The sequence below is a fragment of the Meles meles genome, chromosome 2 (assembly GCF_922984935.1).
Source record: "Meles meles chromosome 2, mMelMel3.1 paternal haplotype, whole genome shotgun sequence".
NCBI classification, from domain to species: domain Eukaryota; kingdom Metazoa; phylum Chordata; class Mammalia; order Carnivora; family Mustelidae; genus Meles; species Meles meles.
Window position 1 is genome coordinate 68,500,852 of NC_060067.1, and position 22,512 is coordinate 68,523,363.

At 44.3% G+C, this 22,512-nt stretch overlaps 1 protein-coding gene and 2 pseudogenes across 2 annotated transcripts in view; 2 read left to right on the forward strand and 1 right to left on the reverse strand.

Annotated features, from left to right (window-relative positions):
- FAM193A (family with sequence similarity 193 member A) overlaps positions 1-22,512 on the reverse strand; it is a 159,261-nt gene that overhangs the window by 104,394 nt on the left and 32,355 nt on the right. The gene's annotated exons all lie outside the window — the stretch shown is intronic.
- LOC123936648 lies at positions 12,840-13,202 on the forward strand (annotated as a pseudogene).
- LOC123936844 lies at positions 13,527-14,161 on the forward strand (annotated as a pseudogene).

A 22,512-nucleotide genomic window follows, 5' to 3' on the forward strand; every position in this document is an offset into this window, starting at 1 on the left:
CTTTACAGGTAAACTCATTACAGACACAAAGAACACACGGCGCCTCAGGGCATAAAAACACATGGTGGTCAGGTAATGGTGGTGCATCTCAGGTCACACAGCCCACTGAAGGCTGAAGCCAGGATTCTCACGTACACAAAACACAAAACAAATGTGCCTGCTTTTGTCCCATTAGTGTCTCCTGCCTTGGACACTACACAGTTGTCTCTTCCTGACTGGTTGGTCCCCAGCCCATAGGTCTGTCTGCTTCCCTCACACCCTCTACCTCCTGTTGGGATAGTCTTCCATACTGTACATCTGAGCAGAATATTCCACTGCTCTGAACCCTTTGATAGTCCCCTGACTAAAAGGATCAAGCATGACATACAAGGCCCTTGTCACACAGTCGCTGCAGAATGACCCAGTTGGGACTCCTCACAATTCCAAACCCCTGCCCCATTCTTAGTACATGCCATCCCCCACCCTGAAACACCAATCTCTCCTCCTTTACTAGGCAACCATTGGGCATCCTTTCAAATCACACTCTGCTATCATTCTTTTTCTGTCAATTTTGCTGTTCCCCATCCCTCAACGAATACAACCCCACAAACTACTCCAACTCCCATACACTTCCATACTTTACACAGACTACTATAAGCTTTCACATAACCATCTTCTCATTAGACAGTTTTTAAGTCCCACAAAGCACCCATCATACAGTAGGCATCCAACAAATGTGCAATGAAGGAAATGACTAGTTCAAATCAGTAATTCACATTCTGTGTTCCCTAAATCAGCCACAACTCTCCTTCCTTATTTTACACATGATCTTTTATCAGCTACCTACCTGTGCTGAAGTCCAGGGATGAGTGCAGGTATGGTCACTAAAATACCTACAATTTTTTCTGCTTCCTTACTGAACTCAGCTTTCCCAAAGCAGGTCCAAGTTCTTTAAGCAAGTGGTACTGCTTGGGGTATAATTATTAACATTAATACTTAAGCTCTCTTCCAATTAGTTACCAAAAAATTGGTAACAGAATCATAAGTTATATGTAAAATTACCTTAACTATTTGTAACATGTATTTATATAATCACAGAGTAAATATTTAACAATTCATAGATTTCAAAGGTGTTTCCTAAAAACTCAATAAACACTAATTATATATGATCCCATATTATTACATTATTATTGTATCCTTTTTATAGCTAATGTGGAATTGAGTTTTCTTTAGGATTTACTTTCAGTTTACATATTTTTAAAAAAAACAGAGAACGCCTAAAAACCTGCAACTATTTTTTTTAAAAAGAGATGTATTTATTTACTTATTTGAGAGAGAGAGACCGAGTGAGCCAGTGCACACGTGTGAGCAGGGGAGAGAGGGAAAAAAATCAAGAACCTCCAGCAGACTCCCAGCTGAGCGTGGAGCCCGGCGAGGGGCTCAGTCTCACAACCCCAAGATCATGACCTGAGATGAAATCAAGCAAGAGGTGGACTGAGCCACCCAGGCGCCCCAACCATTTTTTCTATGACTTCAAGTTAAGCTCCTAAACTGGCCTCCCTGTGGACAACCAGTGGCTCTGTGCATTAAGGAAGGCACAGTGGTATTGGCTATCTGCCAGAGTTGGAGTTACATAAAATGGTCTTAAGTATGTACCTGCTATTAAGATGGTTTTTCTGTACAGATGAAGTCATGTTCCAGGTCTAGTCAACAATGTAATTGTTTGTTTTGACCCAGCTTATCGGAAGAAAAGACAAATCTGAGCCAGCCTCAGAGCCAGTCAGTATCAGGGCCAGTGCAGCACTACTGTTCCATCAGCCGGCAGCACAGCAATTCACACATTCAAATATTTACAAAATACTTCAGGTTTCTACATTTAAGCTCCATATGGCAAAAGAGAAAAATAACTTGAATTTATTAATAGCAACAAATCACACAGTTTAAAAATAAGGCTTACAGCTTTGGAAATATGTATTTCTTACATTCCTCTTCACTGATCTTTAAAATACAAATAATCTACTGGGTTCAAATGACAACTTGATATCAAAATACTACTGACTTCTCTGGCTATGTCTGCACCCCCTTTAAAATCTGAAAGTCCCAGTAACCAGTCATTTTGTATAAGGGTGCTAATGGTCTTTACAGCAATACCCACAAATCACCAGGGCAGAAGAAAAAAAGAAGCTGCGAAAGGCTTTGAATCAGAAACCCTAAGTGGGAGAGGCAACATTTGAAAACTGAGTGACCTGAGGTAACTCCAAAGGTAACCAGCAACTCACATACTTGGCAAGCCCATTATCAATATGGCCTTGCTAACCAGGCAGTCAGGCCAGGGGCAGCCCCCACCATTCACTCCACTCCCATCACGATCACCACCACTCACCTGGCTACAGGGAGGCACTTGGTCCCAGAAGAGCCAAACCAGAAACTAGTCTAAAATAACGGCAACAGAAAGTACTTGCTTCTTACAGAATCCTCAACTTCCCAAAAATACAGACTTCGATAACATCGAACTAGTCTCCAGGATTGTTACTAAAATGTTTATGGTCCAAGAAATTCACAAGGCCAGGAGATGAGTCTGAATAAGGAGACACAGAAACTTCCACAAAAGGCTAAGAGTTTAAAAGAAAAGGGGGGGTGCTTCCTGGCAGGAGCTGGAGAGGAACGGGAGCAGACTTGAAGATCAGGCTGAGGGGAAGGAAAGGAGAACTTCCACGGGAACGACCTGCACAGGCGGGTGGCAGCAGGAGGCGGGACGCACTGAGCATGTGTACATCAACGGGGCACCATGGCCAGATGAGTAGGTGCCTGTCAAAGCTCCAGTCTCTGCGGGGTTCCCAACAAGGGGAAGACCAGAGGCCTCTCGCTAAAACTTTGCCAAGATTTAAAGACGATGACAACGCTTGATGCTGCAGAACGAAGGAAGGTGGGAAGGCACACTTCCTGCTGCTGGGGGCACAAAGGCCTAATGCTGTGTTTGAAGACCCATGGGCAGTGCGTGTCCACAGGCCCCACACCATGCACCTGACACTGTACCCTTCTGCATGCTTACCCATCACACGCCTCCTCGCCTAGGTGAAGCCTCTGCTCAGGCACCAGCCCTGACATCTGCTTGAGGACTTTGCTCTATGGAGTCTCCCCTCCATTCTTCGGATCATCAATCTTTCCTTCTTTCCTGCATCATTTCCATGAGGATACAAGCACACTGTTACTACTAGGCTGAAGAAACAAAAAGCACCCTCCTCGGGATCATACTTCCACATCTACCTATAAACGGCCTCCTTTCTTTCCTTTCCAGCTCCTTCAGAGGTGTCCACCCACCTATCTGAGAGAAGTACAAGCCACAAATGAGAGCTACATAGTAGCTAAAAACCCTGAAACAGAAACTAACAACACTGACAAAAACAGAATACCGCATCACACCTATCAGAATGGCTGAAGTCTGGGACATGCTGGGGAGGACGTAAAGCCACAGACATTCTCACCCACGGCTCGTGGGAAGGCAGAACGGCACAGCCACTTTGGAAGAGTTTGTCAGTTTCTTACAAAACTAAACATACTCTGACCGTATGCTCCAGCGATCATGCTCCCTGGTGTTTACCCAGAGGAGCTGAAAACTTTGATCCACACAAAAACTTGCACATCAATGTTTTTAGCACCTTTATTCAAAATTTCCAAAACCTGAAACTAACCAAAATGTCCTTCAGAAGGTGAATGGCTAAACTATGATCTATCCGGACAATGCACTATTATTCAGTACTAAAAAGAAAGAGTTATCACGTCAGGAAAGGCAATGGAGGAACTTCAAACGTACATGACTAAGAGAAAGAAGCCAATCTGAAAAGGCTACGTACTATATAGATTGTGTCTACAGGACATTCCAGAAAAGGAGAAGCTACAGAGACAGCAAAAAGATCCACTGTTACCGAGGTTGGGGGGTGGGGGGTGGAGCACAGAGATTTTTAGGGGAGTGAAACTACTCTGTATCACAACCTAGTAATGAATACCTGTCGGCACACATCTGTATAATGGTAAACCCATAAAACGTACAATACCGAGTGACTCCCGGTGGGAACTATGGACTCTGGGTGATGACAATGTGTCAGTGCGGGTTCACCAGCTACAACAAATGCCCCATTCTGGTGGGGGATGCTGATAGCATGGAAGCATGTGCATCTGTGAGGACGGGAGAGGGGTACATGGGAAGTCCCTGTACTTACTGCTCAATATTCCTGTGAACCTAAAACTGCTCCAAAAAATTGTTAACTATGTATAATAAGAGACTAGACTTACTGCAGTGATCATTTTGCAATACATACAAATACTGAATCATTCATAATATTGTACACCTGAAACTAATATAATGTTGTATGTCATCATACCTCACTAAAAAAAATTTTTTTTAAGATTTTATTTATTTATTTATTTGAGAGAGAGAGAGAGAGAGAGACCGAGGACAAGCTGGGCGAGGGGCAGAGGGAGAAGCAGGCTTCCCACTAAGCAGGAAGCCCGGATGCAGCGCTTGATCCCAGGACCTCGGGATCATGACCAGAACTGAAGGCAGATGCCCAACTGACTGAGCCACCCAGGTGCTCCCCAAAAAGTTTTTTTTTTAAAAAAAGAGCGAATTCAAATGCAATTTTGGACGGCTGTTAAATTAATCCCCAAACCAACAGAAGCCAGAGCTACACACCCAGTGTGGGAGCCACTGTCCAAATGCAGCTTCTGTGCACCTGAAATACAGCAAGTCCAAGCTGAGAGGTGCCAACCATAAAATACACACCAGACTTCAAAGACTTACTATGAAAAAAGCAATGTAGATATTTCAGTAATAATTCTTACACTATTCCATGCTGACATAATATTGTGGCAGGCTACTTAAGGCTAACTAAAAGACACTAGGTAAAACTGATTACATGTATTTCTTTTTATTTTTACAATATGACCACTGAAAATTTTATAATTACATATGTGGCTTACTATTCATTTCTGTTGAGCAGTACTGGGCTGGAGTATCACTACTTCTCCCTTTCCCATCTTCTATGAGCGCTAATAAAGAATAAAATATCCAACCCTGGGCAGCAGAAGGAAAATGAAACCACAAGGAAAAATTTACAGATAGGAAAAAGAACAGCTAGAAAATCAGAATTTGACTATAGCTGGCAATAGCTCTGCATAGCAATGTTTAATTGTTTTAAACCCCAAAGTCTTCTAAGACAGAAATTTAAAACTTCTATAAAGCATAAAGTTTTTTAAAAATACCAATTTAGGGGCTCAGTTGTTTAAGCAGCTGTCTTCAGCTTAGGTCATAATCCCAGAGTCCTGGGATTGAGTCCCGCATCGGGCTCCCAGCTCCACAGGAGTCTGCTTCTCCCTCTGACCCTCTCCCCTCTCATGCTCTCTCTCACTGTCTCTCTCTCAAATACATAAAGTCTTTAAAAAAAAATTTAAAAAACCAACTTAAAAATCTACAGTACAGAGGCAATATGCTGATTTACCAAGTATGTACAGCAGCTCCTAACCATCTCAACAGCCCTATGTTGTTTGTACATTACCATCCTCACCTCACTGAAGAGAAAATTAAGATGCTAAGTTTAAGAAACTTGTCCATGCTAGTGAGCATCAGAGCAAGGATTCAAACCTAGGCATGGCAGGGGCACCAAGGCGGCTCAGTCGGTTAAGCATCTGACTTCAGATCAGGTCATGATCCCACGGTCCTGGGATTGAGACCCACATCAGCCTCCACACTCAGTGGGGAGCCTGCTTCTCCCTCTGCCCCTGCCTGCTGCTCCCCATTTGTGCTCATGCTCACTGTGGTCTCTCTAACAAATTAATATAATCTTAAAAGCTCTCTGATAAATATTTGAAAAAAGAAAGTGAGAAAGCAAGAAAAATGAGAAAAAGATACAAAATTCAAGAGAAAATAAATGAGCAAAAGACTTGAACAGGCTTTTCACAAAGGACAAACGGTCAATTATCATATGAAAAGATAAGTTCACATGAAATCAAGAAGTGCAAATTTAATCACAGTAAAATAATAAGCAGAGTAGCTAACACAAGAAATTGTGAACATTTAGGCAAGAACATGGAACAATGGCAACACTCAGGCACTGCTGGTGGAGTAGAAATGGGAACAACCATGCTATGGAATGTGCACTATAATAAGACTGAAAACACATACGTATATATCTTTCAAAGATTTTTTAAATTTTTTTATTTGAGTGAGAAAGAGAATGAGCACGAGATTGCAGACCGAGAGGGAGAAGCAGATTCCCCACTGAGCAGGGAGCCTGATGCAGTGCTCCATTCCAGGACCCTGGGATCATGACCTGAACCAAAGTCAGACGCTTAACTTGCTGACCCACCCAGGGGCCCTCAAAACACTTATATATGATGACCAAGTAGTTTCTCTTCTAAACACATATTCTTCCTGATACTAAGTTTTATATGCACCAAGATACATGTACTAGATTATTCATACCAGCTCTAAACTGGGAATAGCCCAGATACCCATCAACTATAGAATGGATAAGTACACTGAAGTCTATTCATATAGTAGAACACTATGCAGCAATTAAAGTAGTCAAACTGTCACTCAATTCAAAACAAATATTAAAAATATTACTGTATGAAAAAAGCCATACACCAAAGACTGTATGTAGTATACTTTCACTTACATATCATTCAAAAACAAACAAACCTACAGCATTAAGAAATGTATACTTAGTGGCTACATGCCAAGGGAAAGAAAGTGAATTGTAACTAAAATACAACCTTTAGTGGGCTTTCAGAGTCCCCAAAATGTTCTATTTCATCTGAATGATGCTTATACTAGAGGTCAAATTCAAGTAATTTATAAAGCTACGCATTCATTTTATGCACTTTTATGTATTTAAAAATTAAAAAGTTTTGAAAAAAGAAATGTTTGACAAAGGAACAAGGTAATTCAATTGGAAAAGAAGACTTCTCAATAAATGATACAACTGGAAATCCATATGAGGAAGACAACAGCCCAAACCTTACCTAACTCTACTGTAAAAATTAATATGAAATGAATAACAGACCTTTACATAAAAAGGAAAAATTACAGAGGTGCTGCCTGACTTATCTGGTGGAGCATGTGACTCTTGTTTGATCTTGGGATTTTAGTTTGAGCCCCATGTTGGTAGTAGAGATCACTTAAAAATAGAATCTTTAAAAAAAAAAAGCTAAAATTTTAAGACAAATAAGAAAATAAAGAAAAAATATATTCCCAACCTTGGAGTAGACCAAAAATTTCTACTTAAAGTAGACAAAATATTTCAGCCTTGGGGTGGACAGATATGTCTTAGGATCCTAAAAAGCACTAACAATAAAAGAAAAAACTGATAACACTGGACTTCATTAAACTTAATAAAACTTCGTTCCTTAAGACATAGATGCTTCTGACTTCTGCCCCAGGATGGAGAGAGCTTGGGGGTGGGAGTGGAACACTGCTCCCACACTTAAAATGAAAACCAATAATTTCAAGTCCATGACTTTTTCTGAACCTATCAGGGAACTGAGGTCACAGAGCAAACTGGTACAAAAACGAAATGCCTGCACTGACAAAACACACTTACCTGAGGCAGACGCAGTGCGACCCTGGCAGGTGAGTCTATTGAGAACAGATGACGTACTGTGAAGACTGAGTACAAGCTGTCAGGATAATTCTTAGGATTACAGAAATTCCTCTGCAACCTCTCTAGAAAACCCAGTGGGTGATCACTGAAAGGATCTCAAAAGACCTCTAAAACTCAAGGACCATAGTACAAAATTAGGGCGGGGAGCAGCAGCCATGTGGGAGGGGCAAGAAACCCCACCCAGGTCCTTCCCCCTCCCTCTCCAATAAGGAACAAAAGCCTTAATCTATACAGGGAAGGGCTGTGGTGAACAGTCTACACTGTCGACAATTCGAATTCCCCGAGAAAAGACAGGATCACATGAGCCCATAACTTCAGCGAAGGAAGCGACAGGAGAACTGAGCAGGCCCTACCCCAAAACTCAGGGCTGCCATACATGTCCAAATAAAAATGCTTCAAATGAAAGTTATTGGAAGACTAGTACCAGGAGGGACCTGAGAGAAATATGGGTGTGCAAATATATACTCTGTGAAGCAAACACAAATAGGGAAGACTTAAAACAGAATTACAGGGATGTCTGGGTGGCTCAGTTGGTTAAGCATCTGCCTTTGGCTAAGGTCATGATCTGGGGGCTCTGGGATCCAGCCCTGTGTCGGGCTCCCTGCTCACCGGGGAGTCTGCTTCTCCCTCTGCCTGTGTGCTCACTCGCTCTCTCTCTCAAATAAATAAAATCTTAAGAAAAAAAAAGAGAATTACAGAGTTCTAGTAAGTCACCCTCACACTAGACACAGCTATAGAAATTTGAAGGCTATGGTGCACTGACAATAACCATAGCAACAACAAATCCTAAAAGCTAGGCCGACTCTTAACAAAAGTAATGTAACTACAGCCCTAAGGGCCTAGTAGAAAGAAAACTGTCCATTTCTGGGTTTAAAAGTGATTTATTACAGGGGTACCTGGGTGGCTCAGTCGTTAAGCGCCTGCCTTCAGCTCGGGTCATGATCCCGTGGATCAAGCCCCACGTCAGGCTCCCCAGTTGGTGGGAAGCCTGCTTCTCCCTCTCCCACTCCCCCTGCTTGTGTTCCTTCTGTCTCTATAAAATAAATAAAATCTTTTTTTTTTAAGTGATTTTTTCTTTCAGTTTCTACCATCCCATACAATATGTCTGGCTTTGAAGAATAACTGCAATTTTGGTTGGAACTATCTAACAGGGAATTTAAATACCTTAAAGACTATTAACAGAAAAGGTGGACAACATACTGGATCAGGAGGGTAACTTCAGCAGAGAAATTAACTGTACAGAACCAGTGAACCTGAAGACAGGTCAAGTCACCTGAAGAAACAAAAAGAAAAGGGGCTGGGAACAACCAAGAAGTGCAAAACAGTATGAAATATTCTCACATATATATAATTGGAATCCTATGAAGAGGTGAAGAGAGCACAAGAACAATGGTTGATCTGCCTTCGGCTCAGGTCATGATCTCAGGGTCCTGGGATCAAGCCCCACATCGGGCTTTCTGCTCAGCAGGGAGCCTGCTTCCCCCTCTCTCTCTACTTGCCTCTCTATCTACTTGTGATCTCTCTATATATACCAAATAAATAAAATCTTTAAAAAAAAAAAAAAGAACAATGGTTGAGAACTTTCTCAAATGAATCAGACACCAAACCACAGATCCAAGCAGCACAGAGAATATTAATTAGGATAAATAACAAAAACAAAGCAAATCTGCTTCATGATATCACCCCCAGCCGCAAAAAACAAAAAGAGAAAATCCTGAAGGCAGCCAGAGATAAAGGAGACACTACATACAGAAGAACAAAAACAAGAATTACACCAGACTTCTTGTGAAAAAACAAAAACAAAAAACCCAAAACAAACAACAACAACAAACCCATGAAAACCAGAAGACAGTGAAGTGATTTTTTAAGTACTACAAAGGAAAAACAACCACCACCTGTTAAGTCAAAATCCTATACCCAGCAAAGATATCTTTCTAAAAATAACGGGGAAAAACTTTCTCAGAAATAAATACTGAAGAAATTCATTGCCAGGAGACTTAACATACAAGAAACGTTACAGAAGGTATTTTAGGCAGTAAGAATTTGAATAAGATGGAAACTTGGATCTACAAAAAGAAATGAAGAGCCCTAAAAATGTAATACAAGTAAAATGAAATCAATCTTTTCCCTCTTTTTTTTTTAAGAATTACACTAAAAGATGACTTCCAAGAGCAAAAATAGCAATGTATTGTATATTTACAGCATATGTAAAAGCAAAATGAATAACATCAATAGCACAAAGAAGAACTGGGAATATACTGTGTAAGGCATTTCTGCAGGCATACCTTAAGAGAGACTGTGAGGGTTCATTCAGCTCCAGATCACTACCAATTACGCCAGTCAAATGAATTTTTTGGTTACCCAGTATACTATACCATAGCACACTGAGTGTGCAACAGTGTTATGTCTAAAAAAAATTATGGGGTGCCTGGGTGGCTCAGTGGTTAAGCCTCTGCCTTCAACTCAGGTTATGATCTCAGGGTACTGGGATCGAATCCCACGTCGGGCTCTCTGCTCCGCGGGGAGCCTGCTTCCTCCTCTCTGCCTGCCTCTCTGCCTACTTGTGATCTCTGTCAAATAAATAAATTTAAAAAAAATTATGTACATATCTTAATTTTAAAATGCTTCATTTTTAAATTATCATAAATATAAATACTATATCTATTTAAAAATGCTAACCATCATCTGAGCTTTCAGCAAGCTGTAATCTTTTGCTGCTAGAACATCTTACAGTAGGGGTTGCTGAAGGTTGGGGTATCTATGGCATTTTCTTAAAACAAGAGAATAAATTTTTTGCACTGATAGACTCTTCCTTTCCCAAATGATTTCTCTGCATCAAGCGATGTTGTCTGGTAGCATTTCGCCCACCGTAGAACTCTTCTCCAAATCGGAGCCAGTCCTCTCAAGCCCCGGCACCTCATCAACTAAGGTCATGCAATGTTCTAAGTCTTTGTCAGATTTCAACCATCTCCACACCATCGTCACCAGGAGCAGACTCCAGCTCAAGAAATCACCTACCTTGCTCCTCCACAGAAGCATGTCCTCACACATGCAAGTGTTATCCTGTGAGGGCAGCAGGTAGCTCGCCTCTCCAGGCTCCACTTCTGGTTCTCTGGCTGTTTCCACCACATCTGCAGTGACTTCCTCCACTCGGTCTTGAACCCCTCAACGTCCTCAGCAGGGCGGGAGCCCACTTCTTCCAAATTCCTGTTACTATTGACATTGAGCCATGGGAACATTTTCTTAATGGCATCTGGCATGGTGAATCCTTTCCAGAAGATTCTCAATGTATCCCACCCAGATCGAGTGGAGGAATCACCATCCATGGCATCTACTGCCTTGCGAAATGTGTCTCTTAAATGATAAGACTTCAAAGTCAAAATTACTCCTTGCTCCGTGGGCTGCAGAATGGAAGCTGTGTTCACAGGCAGGGAAACAGCACTCATCTCACCGTATGTCACCAGAGCTCTTGGGTGACCGGGTGTAACGTCAACGAGCAGTCATATTTTGAAAGGAACTTTTTTCTCTGAGCAGTAGGTCTCAACAATGGGCTTCAGACATTTGGTAAACCTCACTGTGAACAGATACGCTGCCGTCCAGGCTGTGTAGTTCTGTGGGTAGGGCACGGGCACAGGAGAGGTAGCACAATTCTTAAGGGTCCTAAGAATTTCCAGAATAGTAAAGGAGCACCGGCTTCAGCTGAAAGTCACCAGCTGCATTAGCCCCTAATGGGGAGCCAGCCTGTCCCTTGAACCTCTAAAGCCAGGTGCTGACTTGTCCTCCGGCAAGGACAGTCCGAGATGGCATCTTCTCTTCAGATAAGGCTGTTGCGTCTGTATGTGGAGAATCCGCTGTTTAGGAGTCACCTCCACTGGGGATCTGAGCTAATCTCTGGCAGATCCCACTGCAGCTTCTCTGTCAGCACGTGCTGCTCCCCCTGCCCACTCTGTCTCCCCTTAAACCTCACGAACCTCACTCTGCTAGCTGCAGATTTTTCTTCTGCGGCTTCCTCACCTCCCTCAGCCTTCCTGGACTTGAGAGTCAGGGCCTTGCTCTGGATTAGGCTTTGGCTTAAGGGAATACTGGGGCGGGTCTGATCTCCTATCCAGACCACCCAAATTTTCTCCCTATCAGCAATAAGGCCATTTGGCTTTCTTATCATTCATGTGGTCCCTGGAGTAGTGCTCTTAACTTCCTTCGAGAACTTTTCCTTGGCATTTGCAACATGGTTGTCTGGCACAAGAGGTCTACCTTTCCGCCTATCTTGGCTTCAGACATCAATTCCTCACTAAGCTTAATCATGTCTAGCTTTTCATTTCAAGTGAGTTATGTGTGACTCTTCCTTTCACTTGAGCACTTAGAGGCCATTACAGGGTCATTAATTGGCCTAATTCCCATATTGTTGTTTCTCAGGGAACAGGGAGGCCCAACGGAGAAGAGAGGGGTGGACTAACAGTCCACAGAGCAGTCAGAACACACACAACATTTATCAATTAAGTTCAACATCTTTTTTTTTTTTAAAGATTTTATTTATTTGATAGATAAAGATCACAAGTAGTCAGAGGCAGGCAGAGAGAGGGGAAAGCAGGCTCCCCGCTGAGAAGAGAGCCCAATGCGGGGCTTTGATCCCAGGACTCCTGGATCATGACCCAAGCCCAAGGTAGAGGCTTTAACCCACTGAGCCACCCAGGTGCCCCAATTAAGTTCAACATCTTAAAAAAGAAGCTCCCCATCCTAATGAGCACAGTTTGTGGCACCCCAAAAAATTACAACAGTAACATCAAAGATCACTGATCACACATCACTGTAACAAATGTAATAATAATGAAAAAGTCTGAAATACTGAGAATTACCCACCTGTGAGCCAGAGATACAAAGGGAGTCAATGCTGTTGGAAGTACTGCACCAATAAAAAACCCTGCTCAACAACACATGTTGCCACAACCCTCAGTTTGTAAAACAAGCACAGTGTCTGTGCAGCACAGTAAAACCAAGGACGCCTCTACTCACTGTGGAGCAGCACAGTAGCACCTGAAGGGAAACAGTGGGTGAATCTAAAATGTACAGTGTAAGGCCAAGGAAGAGTGAAGCAAGAGAAAGTGACACGTGCCCTTCGTTGTCATGCAGCAGGGAGCAAACAGCCACTGTCATCCCCACCCCACCCCCACCCCATGGCTGCCCACCACCACTTCCACAGAGATGTCAACCACTGGCACTGGGGGCCTTCAGGCCACCTACCACCCAATCCTTGAGAAAGTGAAGCTCTAGCTGGTGGAGAAATTGAGGCTGTTGTACTACCTGGCAGGTCCCAAACCGTCTTGTTCTGGGCTCCAGCATGTGCTGGACTGGCTGACATGGCCAGACCTGCAATGAAACTCAGCGCAGTGCAGTCTATCACACTGATGGCTACAGGATTTATGTGGCCAGGATACTCACTGGTAATTGTTCCAAAAAGCTGGAGTCTGTTTGCTGTTATTTTCTTTGCAGGGGCAGCAGGAGCTTTTCATTGCTTTTATATTTGGAGATATAACCAAGAACTAAAAGCTAAAGCAAGAAAGTAAGAGTTCCTGACCACCCAAACAATCTAGATGTGGACATAACCACTGGGAGGAATTTGATTTATTATTTGGCTATGATAAGGTGATAGTCACTCTGTTACTGTCTGAAAGGCATTAAAAAAAACCAAACTGTAAACTGGGGGCTAATACTTGATTCAAAGGAAAAATAAAGCAAATTTTTAATAACAAACAAACAAACAAATAAAATAAACACTGTAAAGCCAGGGCTGGACCTGGCAAGGCTACAACAAGGAGATGCTGTACCAGCAAATGCACTAGTGGGTCTGTAAGACCTAGTCTCACAAGGACGACTTGAGATAGCAAATAGTCTCTGCACTTAGTAGAAAACAAAATCCAAGCAAACAGACCAGATATTCAGCCATTTGGAACGTCTGGAGATTCTGTCTAGCAAGGAGCCGTCTGACAAAAGACGGAATGCCAAAGTTCATGTGGACCACTGAAAGTATCATGTTCAGCACCTGTAGCCTATGCGGAAACTTCCAGCACCAGTGATACACAAGGGAGCAGCAGGGATGGCAAGAGGAGCTTCTGTGTCAGACTTCCACCACTAACGACTCAGATACCGCCATCCTAATGGATGACTTGTGGCAGTTCAACTCCTCCCTCCAGAAAATTCACTATGGCTTAGATGACCTCACTGGAGCTGGGTGCAATACTCTTGAAGGACTCAGGGCCCAGAGACTGACCTTGAAGGGGACTCAGAAGAAGATCTTTGATACTGCCAACATGCTGAACTTGTTACAGCATGAGGGGAGAAGCCGGCTTTCCAGAACAAGTACTTTCTGATGGGTGGGTTGTTGCTCACCTGTGTGGTCACGTTCCTCATGGTACAGTACCTGACGTGAGCCAGCCAATCCCATCAACTGAACAGTGTTCCCACTGTGTGAGAGTCTGTGTGAGTGTGTGTGTGTGAGAGAGAGGAGAGCCCAGAGGCTGCCTTCTGAAATGTAAACCCATCTTAACTGTGAAGACCCCCCCGGAAGTAATTGTGATCCGTAAGGGGGTTGCAAATCTGTTCTGTTTTCTGTGACTCCTTGATGGGGAAGCTAGTGCCACCAAGAAGCATGGTGCTTTGCACCTGGGTGGCTCAGTGGGTTAAAGCCTCTGCCTTCGGCTCAGGTCATGATCCCAGGTCCAGGTCATGATCCCAGGTCCTGGGATAGAGCCCCGCATTGGGCTCTCTGCTCAATACGGAGCCTGCTTCCCCCGCGCTCTCTGCCTGTCTTTCTTGCCTACTTGTGATCTCTGTCTGTCAAATAAATAAATAAAATCTTTAAAAAAAAAAAAGCACGGTGCTTAGGAAATAAAAGAAGTTCCTGTTCTCTTTCTCAAAATAAACAAACAGAAATTTTTTAAAAATGTACACTGTAAACCCAAAGGCAACAAGTATAAAAATATTTTAAGAGGTATGAATACATCAACAGAAGAGATAAAACGGAATCATAACATGTTAAATTAAACCCAGAAAAGGCAGAAAAAGAGGGAAAAGAAAACAAGAAATAAATGAACAGAAAACAGCTAGCAAGATAGTAGATTTTAATCAAATCCTATAAATCCTATCAATGGTTGCCTGGGGCCAGAGGAGAGGAGAGACTGGCAAAGGAGCACGTGGGAGCTGCAGGGTGATGGACACTTCCTAAGTCTTAATTGGGGTGGCAGGCATTTGTCAATCCTCCTAAAACTGTATGTTTCAAATGGGTGCATCCTACTGTGTGTGAATTATACCTCAATAAAGTTTATTTTTCCAAGTAAAGAGTGAAAAGTTAAAGAAAAAGCTATTGGAAAAGTTAAAGAAAAACCTATTGGAGTAATTAAGAATGCTTGCTCCAGACCTGACAGCCCAGCCTCCCTCACTGGTGCGTCCATGCCGGCATTACTCGCCCTCCCCTCACCTCAGCTCTCTCATGCTGGAACACCCCTCATCCGCCAACCCTGAGGCTGCAGCAAGAGCTCCGGGCCCCAGGCCGGCACACAGGGAGCAGCTGTGCAGTGCAGGCTAGCATGAAGGGGACTCATGAAGAATGACCCATGTCTGCACACGGAATCACACAGGGTAGCTCCCTGAGGGAGACGGCGCTATTTCTGCTCCAGGCAAACGAGTATCATCTGACTAAAGGCTCAGACGGAATTTTCTAAAATCGCTGTGGACAAGACAGCTCAAAAAGCACTGCACATATGTACTATATTCTTATTATCTCAAGATACATTTCTTAAATTACTCACTGTTTTTCGGGTTAAGATATATTTTATTTTTTAAAATATCTGCTCTATGTTTTCAGAGATGTTAACTAACATCCAACGAGAAGAGACTAAGTGCTCACAAGCTGAAAGGTCTGGAACCTTCCCCTTGGAGAAGGTTCTTCTAGAGGCTACTTCTAGAGGCTACTAGTCAAGGGCTGTGGGGTTCCCAGGACTGAGCACCTACTCAGATCCACGCTTGGAAGCTCCAGGCCAGACCCACGGGACATCAACTGCGGCGGTGCAAAAGGGACTCCAAGTAAGCAGCCCATTAGAGCTGTCTGTTCTCACTGAAGGTGAGCACAAAGAAACGTTAAATGCGGGGCGCCTGGGTGGCTCAGTGGGTTAAGCCGCCGCCTTCGGCTCAGGTCACGATCTCAGGGTCCTGGGATCGAGCCCCACATCAGGCTCTCTGCTCAGCAGGGAGCCTGCTTCCCTCTCTCTCTCTCTGCCTGCCTCTCTGCCTACTTGTGATCTCTCTCTGCCGAATAAATGAATAAAATCTTAAAAAAAAAAAAAAAACCAGGACGTGGTTTTAAAAAAAAAAAAAAAAAGAAACGTTAAATGCAAACAAAACATTATCAGAAATAAATTGATAGGGGTGCCCAGGTGGCTCAGCTGGCCATCTGCCTTCAGCTTAGGTTAGGTCATGGTCCCAGGGTCCTGGGATCAAGTCCCACATCAGGCTCCCTGGGAGCCTGCCTCTCTCTCCCCCTCTGCTGCTCCCCCTGCTCATGCTCTGTCAAGTAAGTAAATAAAATCTTTTACTAAAAAAAAAAAAAAAAAGAAAAAAAGAAATTGATAGAAACACACCTCATGGTTAGAAAATACTCCATTTTTCCTACATTCCTACTTCTGTACAGCTCAGTCCATATTTATGGAAGACCTACAATTTGCTGAGATGGACCCAAAGCCCACATACGTGTTCTGGCTCTTGAGAAAACGGCACGGGCGTGGACTGTTTCAACATCATGAAAGAGATAGTATTAATATAAAAAGATGTGGACGTTACTACACAGCAGCCCCAAGAACAAGAAATGACTCACGTGAGAATACAAAGCTAAGCACCAAGTGCCGGGCATTATGCCATAAATACCATACATGTATTTCCTCCAATAACTTAGATGACCCAAAAGGCAGGCATTACTGTCTCTTTTTTGTTGTTGTTGTTAAAGATTTTATTCATTTATTTGACAGAGATAGAAAGTACACAAGTGGGGGGAGTGGCAGGCAGAGAGGGAGAAGGAGACTTCCCACTGAGCAGGGAGCTCGATCCCAGGACCCTGGGGCTCGATCCCAGGACCCCGGGACTGTGACCTGAGCCAAAGGCAGATGCTTAACTGAGCCATCCAGGTGCCCCACTACTGTCTCATTTTAAAGCGGTGGCACCTGAGGAGCAGAGCCATCGGGGGGAGGCCCATCGACACCACAGGGCTAGGACACACACCCGGACAGTGTGAACCCCGCAACTGTGTGCACAACACCCCAACAGGTCTGCCCGCTGGCCGCCGGGAACACACCTCTCCTCTGCCTATGCGGTGCACACATTTTCTCTTTAAAGGCTAACTCACCCCACTCCCACTCTCTCCCACTCTCACCCAGTCTCTCTCAGTCAGGCGGGCCACTTCCTGAGTGCACAGCACTTCTGGACCACACGCACTCCTCTCCTTCTCCCAAGAAACTGACCACAGACTTTGTCCTGAGCACATTCCTCCTTCTAACACCTTCCACAACATCACTCCTAGTGTAGGGGCGGGCCAGGCCAGCTAGATGGAAATGGCCAATCAGTGGGGTATGCATGTATTTACTGAGGTGAGTTGCAATCCCATTGGCCACCTGTGTGTGGGCCAGGCTCAACCACCTCTATAAAGGCTGGTCTGTGAGGCTGTAGAGGGTGGGTAGCAGGAGCCTTTAGAGTAGCCATTAGGGGAGCCACAGGGAGCCGTTAGGGTAGTGGTAGGAGTGGTAGTGTTGGGGTTGTGGAGAGTGACAGCGCCCTTTTCGTCATCGGGAGCGTCGGGAGCGGCGCTGTCATTAGGCGGTCGGGAAGCGGCCTCGTCAGGAGCGGCCTGTGCTATAAGGCCTGTGCCTTATCCTGTGAGGATAAGGCAGGGAGCCTCCAGGAGGGACCCCAGGGCAAGGAGGCGGTGGCCCCCAGCAAGGCTCAGGCACCTACCGGTCAGTTTGATCTCTAATGCATGGGGCTCGGGCACCTACCGGTCAATTTCGTTTCTGATGCATGGCGCAAAATAAAGCTTTGCTTAATTTTCGCTTTATGTCAGTCTCATTCCTTTGATCACGGACCCTAACACTAGGACAGGCAGCGTCCATGGAATGAGCAAGTAGAAGACTCTGCAGTGGTTTTCAAGCAATGGCTACAGACAGGAGGGGTAGGCTGTCCCCGGAGAGAACATGAGCAAGACGACCATGAATGTGCGCACATGCCTCATAACCAAGGGCTGGCACCACCAGTGAAAGACCGACACCTACGACCAGCAACAAAGGAGAGAATGTAGAGTCCCTCTATGGACGGCTCTGCATGAGGACACCAGCCCCCACCAGCAGGGGATGGCTGGAACTGCCACTGTGCTCAGACAGGGTCCTGGAGGCCCAGCGGGAGGGAAAATCCAAGCAGGGAGCACAAGGCGGAGAAATGTGCTTGCCTGGACGCTTTGCCAGGGAGAAGAAATGGCCAGAGACGCAGATCTATGCCAGTGTACGGCAGAAGCTGGTGTCTGGCTGGCCGGCCTAGGAACCTGGAAAGAACAAGGAAGGATAACTGGAGGCAGAGGGTTTTAGAGAAGGGGTCTAAGGATGGGCACGGAGCACAAGGCAATCTGTGTCCTCTGAATGCTCAGCAATGACAGCCACTGCCAAAGCAGCTCTCAAATGCCCTGTGCACGTCTGCCTCTGAGCTGCTTTCCCCCACACTTCCCCAAATACGCTCATGAACAAAAAGACATGGCCACAAGGATGGGAGGGAGGACTGTGCTCAGTGACATTAACTTCCACCAAGATGATCTGGATTCTCCAGCACCAGGTGCCTGCAGGGCAGAGCTTCTCTGATATTTGGCATTTGTGCCTGCTCCAGCACGGGACTCAGGGTGCAACAACACAGCTAAGAGGAGCCCCAGGGAGCCTGGGCTTGTGTCCCACCCTCAGTGACTGCTTCCTGCACCCTCTCCTCAGCCCCATATCTCAGCACATGGAAGGGTTCCCGCAGGGCTGGCTGGCTAGTGAGCCCACTTGTTCCACACAGAGGTCTGGAGATGCCCTGGCCCCAGCAGCAGACAGAGCGTGTGCATGCCTGGTTAAGGGGGCTGCTGCTCCAGCACCCAGTTCCAGCGGTGCTTCCCAGATGCCTGTATGCCTGCCCATCACCGCTGGCTCACCTGAACCCTAGAGGTATGTTCCCATGGCCCTACTCACAAAGACACAATGCACCCCAGGCAGCATGCCTACACAGGACCCTGACTGCCTCAGCTGGCCTGCACCCCAGACTGATCCTGCTTGTCTAGTGAGTATGGACTAGCTCTGGCCAGGCAACCCAGCTACAACCATCTGTATTTCAACAAGATATGAACCCCAGTCTTGGGGTGTGGCCCCTTCCAAATGTATCCATCCTTGGGGGTACTATCCCTCAACCCTGGAGTATGCGTTAGAGTTCTCTTTCCAGTTTACGGCAACTCTGTCAAAGCTCACTAGTTTCTTAATATATTAAATTTCCCTTGTTTAAATTACTACATGGTTAGGTTCCTGATTGGATCCAGAAGGATATACCCTATTCTCCAATGTCACCATTTATGGACTTGCTGTACAATTTTTTTACTATTATGACACAACACTAACCAAGGAGTTTGTTTTAGGGTAACAGTGAGGTGATGACCCATGGCCATGAGATTCACTCATCTTGTCACATACTTCATCACCCAAAACAGCTGGCTGCAAATAATGTTGAAATGGTCCACTGGGGACACAAGAGACCTCTGGGTCCCACAAGATGTAGCGTTATATATTCTGTACAGGTGTCCAACAGATGGTGCTGCTCCTCCAGGAAAGAAGGGTCCAGTGCAAGTAGCATCTCTGATTTATACGTTCTGGACCAATCCAGAAACTTTTTCCTTCCAAGCCCCATAACTCTGAGTTCTGATAAGTTGGAAGCCTTAGTGTCCAAGAGTTGAATACTTGTACCAGGTGATAGTAGTATCAGTACACCAGAAGCTAGCTTGACCGTCTGGACTTGCGGTACCTCTGAACCAACACATTCAACACCACCACCACCACACACTGACTAGATATTGTGATGGGCAAAGGTAAAGAGAACATGAGACAAGTTGCAGAATACCAAAAGTATGTCTTTACAAAAATATGTATTTCTTTTTTTGTTGCTTTTTTGTTTTTTCTACAGGGTTTTGTTTTTGTGTGTGTGTGTGTGTGTGTGTGTTTGCTTTTGTTTATATTAGTCATCATATAGTATATCATTAGCTTTTTATGCAGTGTTCAGTGATTCATTATTTGCATATATACCCAGTGCTCATTACAACACATGCCCTCCTTAATACCCATTACCTGGCTAGCCCATTCCCCCTACCCTGCTTACCTCTGAAACCCTCAGTTTGTCTCCCAGAGTCCACGGTCTCTCATGATTCATCTCCCTCCCAAAAGTATGTATTCCTGAATTAAGCTTCCTTCTAAAATGTTGACATATCTTCCAAGAACAGCACATAAATACTGATAAATTTTTCCAGCTATCTGAATTTAAGTCACAAAACAGCATGAAGAAAAATTAATAAAACATTACCCCCAAACCATATGTCCCACCCCAAACAAAACTGAGTCAGCTATGACTTTCTTTTCACATACACATACGTGCTTCAAACAAAATATGCTTGGAATAAATAGTGCCCAGCTGGCTCAGTCGGGGGAGCAGGCAACTCTTGATATCAGGGTCATGAGTTGGGAGCCCCAAGCTGGCATGGAAATTACTTTACTAAACAAATAAGAATATACTGGAATACCTTCACCTCCCAGCACCATTAAGAGTCAAGGGCAGGCTAACGCAAGTAGAACAGCAGCAGTGGTTAAAAAGAGAAACTGCAGAAAGGCAGCAGTGTTTGGTACAGAGAGACTGGAGCCAGGATACCTGGGTTCAAACCCCAACTCTACCTCCTAATATGCTGTGTAACCTTGAGAAGTCACTCATATTTGTAGAACTCATTTTTTTCCTTTTTTCCCCCAAAGATTTTACTTATTTAAATAATCTGGACCCCCAGCGTGGGGTTAGAACTCAAAACCCCAAGTTCAAGAGTCACATGTTCCACTGACTGAGCCAGTCATGTACCCCCAAACTCATTTTTCTTCTTCTGAACAACAGAGATACCTCATAAGGTATTTAAAAATATTTTCTTTTCTTTTTTTAAAGTAAGTTCCACACCCAGCATGGAGTCCAACATGGGGCTTGAACTCACAACCCTGAGATCAAGACCTGAGCCAAGTTCTAGAACTGGATGCTCAACCAACGGAGCCACCCAACTGCCCCTACGTTTGTCTGCTTTTTACTTTTTTATCGCTTTTTAAAGATTTATAAATTTACTGAAGAAAGAACAAGAATGAGTGGAGGGACGGGGGGAAGGGATAGAGAGAGAGAATCTCTCAAGCAGATGCCCCACTAAGCACAGAGTCGGACATGGGGCTCAATCCCACCACCACCAAGGCAGTGACCCCAACCGACTGAGCCACCCAAGTACCCCAGGTTTGTTTATTTTTTAACACAACACTGAACCCTATGGCTGCTTAGAAAATATATACTTAAAATACTGCATAACTGTGGTTGAAAACTATTCATTGTTCACCCTTAAGCAAGTCACTAACACTGCAAGCCTCAGTTTCCTTATTTGTAAATGGAGGATTTTTTTAAAAATCCAGTTAGAAGGTTGCCACAGAATCAAATGAGATTATGACAAGTGCTTAATAGAGTATAGGACATAGTAATCATTAAGTCAAAATGGCAGCTGTTTATTTTCATTAAAATGACAGAATTTTTTAAATGAGCAAAATAAAGCAGGCAAATGCAAATAAAATGAATGCATGGGTAGCAATTTAAAATCAGAGAAACATAAGTGGGCTGGGGCAGTCAGGGGAGCACACAACTCTTGATCTCGGGGTTGTGAGTTTGACCTCCACAGGGGGTGTAAAGATCACTTAAAAATAAAATCTTAGGGGCACCTGGGTGGCTCAGTGGGGTAAAGCCTTTGCCTTCGGCTCAGGTCATGATCTCAGGGTCCTGGGATCCAGCCCCACATCGGGCTTTCTGCTCAGCAGGGAGCCTGCTTCCCCCTCTCTGCCTAGTTGTGATCACTCTGTCAAATAAATAAAATCTTTAAAATAAAAAAAAAAAGAAAGGAAAAGAAAAACACTGTAAGTAACAAGGTTACTCTGTTAATAAGAGATATACTTTTATTTTATTTTATTTTATTTTTTTTTTTTGAGATATACTTTTAATAAAAGACATGAAAGTCAGGGCGCCTGGGTGGCTCAGTGGGCTGGAGCCTCTGCCTTCGGCTTGGGTCATGGTCCCGGGGTCCTGGGATTGAGCCTGGTGTCGGGCTCTCTGCTCAGCAGGGAGCCTGCTTCCCTTCCTCTCTCTCTCTGCCTGCTTCTCTGCCTACTTGTGATCTCTGTCAGATAAATAAATAAAATCTTAAAAAAAAAAAAAGACATGAAGGATATTTACTCAGTATAAAATAAACATATTGAGGGACACTGGGTGGTTTAGTCGGTTAAGCAGCTGCCTTCGGCTCAGGTCATGATCCCAGGGTCCTGAGATGGAGTCCCACATCCGGCTCCTTGCTCAGAAGGGAGCCTGCTTCTCCCTCTCCCTCTGCCCCTGCTCATGTGCGCACTCTCTTTCTCTCCCTCTCTGTCAAATAAATAAATAAAATTTTTAAAAAATAAAAATAAATATGTTGAATATATAATGCAAAAGCCAGTAAAGTCTCCAGTAAAAATTAACAGATGTTACCAACCATCAAACAGGGCACCTATCAATTTGTAAC